Below are 2,833 nucleotides of genomic sequence, written 5' to 3' on the forward strand. Positions count from 1 at the left end.
TTTTTTTATTCAAAGGTATGACTGGATAAGTAATTTGTTTACAGCCATTCTAGTGAAATATATATTTTTTAATATGACCACTTTCTCACAAACAGCAGACACATACCTCAACTATGATGACCTTAATTTTTGGTGGATAATGTACAAATGATTAGGCAGAAATAGACAAGCTCATGCTGGCAGATTAACTATCAAATTCTCAGTCAAAACTCATTAGTGGCCTCTGTTTCTTGATCAATTTGTGTTCCCATTTTGTCTTCTACCATCTCGGTGGCTTCCTGAGTGACTCCCCTGTCAACTCTGTCCATCTGACTAGCTTCCAGATCAGCCACCTGAGCCGCCTGACTGTCCAGACCTGCCACTTGACCAGCCCCTACTTGGTCTGGGATTAGAAGGTGTGCTGCCCTCATAATATTCTTCAATTTCAGGTAGCTTGGTTGGCACTGAGGGTCCAGTCTGAACCACACCACACTGCCTGGGACCTTCTGACTCCGTCGAGGGAACATCAAAGCAAACACTCACATTTCCTTTCAGGAGGCACCTCTTGGCTGTTTGGGACACTGCAGTACTACTCAGCTTTCTGTTAAGTTCTTTCCCAGCTCAAATGACATCCTGTATTTCTTCTGGGCTCTCCAGGGTCATGGCCACAAACCCCTTCTCAGAGGTGATTAAAGAATGTGGTTCAAAGCTTGATGGACCAGAATTGTGGGCTAATGCTGCAGCCGAGGCATCCACTGCCCCTTTCTCATCTATCACTCTCTGAGCTGATGGTCAGAAAAAATCAACAGTAGCATAAGAAACAGAAGTCACAGACCTGATGGCATCCATGCTTTTAGATTTTAACTAAATCCACTATAGAAGGAACACCGACACATTTAAAAGTAATTCCTGCTTTTTGTTCCACATATCTTAATTGACCTCTTTCTCTTGGTTGATACAAACATATGCAAGTCCCCATTCGGCCAGCTCTCCCTGTGTGTCCAGAGTGATGATTATAGGACTCAACATCCTGTGGAGAACTCTGAATCACCAGGTCAACCTCAGGAATATCCAAACCATGGGCAGCCACATTGGTGGCCAACAAAACTTTAAAACTACCTTCTCTGAAGCCTTTCAGTATAAATTCTCTTTGTGACTGTGCAATGTCTGCATGTAAACCGTGGATGTTCTGTTTTATGTGTAGATTCATGGCCCTTTCAGTTACGTTCTGCTTGGTCTCACAGGAGATAATGGCCCTCCCTTCACGCCCACTGTAGACTTGCAGGATGTCTCCAAAAACTGCTGGTCTCTGAGACCAGCGGCACTGGATGGCCAAATGTTTCACAGTAGTTGCAGCCTTTTGAGTCATTTTTCTAACAAGGTTAACCAGTTTATATCTGAATTTCATGTTTGTTTGTTTGTTTGTTTGTTTTACAAGTTTGTATATCCACTGTGGACAAGTTGCAGAAAAAAGTAAAGTCTGAGGATTATCTTTAGAATCAGTTTTGTAGGATTCATGGATAATATCTTTGACTTGTTCGGCAAAACCTAATTCTAACATTTGATCCACTTCATCAAGTACAACACGGCTCAGTTTAGAAAGACCTAGGAGGCCACTGTGCAGATGACCTTTGATAAGTACCAGGGATCCCAACCAAAATGTCAATAATGTTTTGAATATGATTTATCTGGCTTTGATATGATGTTCCACCACAGAAACACTCCACGCTGAATTGCCTAGTTATACCTTGGAAGTCTTTGGCTACTTGGCTTTCCAATTCCCTTGTTGGAGTCAAAAGAAGTACCTTTGGTGAACAGCTTTTTAATTTTTTTTTTTTTTTTTTTTAGAACCAGGGATTGAACTCAGGCCCTTGAGCTTGCCGGGCAAGTGTTTATTCTACTGAGCTCTCTCCCTGGCCCCAAAAATTGTTTCTTGATTTCTTTGGAGCCTTTCAATCAAGGATATGGCAAAAGAGAACGTCTCTTATTCCTGTCCATGCTTGAGTAATTAAATCTTTTCCTTCCCACACAGGACCAAAGGTCTTAACTTAAATAGGAAAGAGATAGAATACTCCTGGACCTTTCAGAAGCTTTATGAGCTCTTCAGAAATAGTGAAATTGGAGAAGCCACCTTTTTTCTGTTTATGGGTTAGAATCTATTCTAGTTTCTTAACACTGGATTTATGAGAACTTTCTATGGATGACACTCATTTAGATTTTTCTTCACATTCATCAATATTTCCACTTGATGGATCTTTTCTTCTTGACTTGTGACATGTGGAAAATTCATCTGAAAGTCTATTTGATCCTTCTTCAGTATCTCCATTTAGCTTCTCTTTGATTTTAGCTTCTGGGCTTGAGAGCATGCAGGTCATCTGCAGCACCATTTTCTCTTGTTTCTTCTTTCTCATCTGAGTCATGACGTGTCTTGACTTCCTTCTACCACTCTTCTGCTGCTCCTCCCTCTTGCTGGCAGACTCTTGCGAAGGTGCTTCCAGCTTCATAATATCTTCCCGGAAGAGTCTCCCAGACATTCCTGGCAGCTGCCCCCTCCCCCTGGGCACTGTGGCCACAACGACCTAAGGGCAGTCAGAATCATTCATTTCAGTTCTATTTTATATTATAGGTTTGAAAATTCCTAAGTATTCTCCAAAGATGACTTTTCAGTATATCAAAAGTAATATTGGTTTAGATAGTATTGTTACACAAAAGGTCCATGCTTCCATAGGCAGTATTCCGTGATTCAGACTTATATTCTGATTATTATTATTATTTTTTTTCAGTACTGAGGATCAAGCCAGGGAAATTGCGCTTGCCAGGCGGGTGCTTATGCTGCTGAGCTATATCCGTGGCC

At 41.4% G+C, this 2,833-nt stretch overlaps 1 pseudogene; it reads right to left on the minus strand.

Moving 5' to 3' along the window:
* Positions 1-213: 213 nt before the first annotated feature.
* LOC101583540 lies at positions 214-2,513 on the minus strand (annotated as a pseudogene).
* Positions 2,514-2,833: the final 320 nt, after the last annotated feature.

Source organism: Octodon degus, unplaced genomic scaffold (genome assembly GCF_000260255.1).
Source record: "Octodon degus isolate 3935 unplaced genomic scaffold, OctDeg1.0 scaffold00084, whole genome shotgun sequence".
In the NCBI taxonomy this organism is placed as follows: Eukaryota; Metazoa; Chordata; class Mammalia; order Rodentia; family Octodontidae; genus Octodon; species Octodon degus.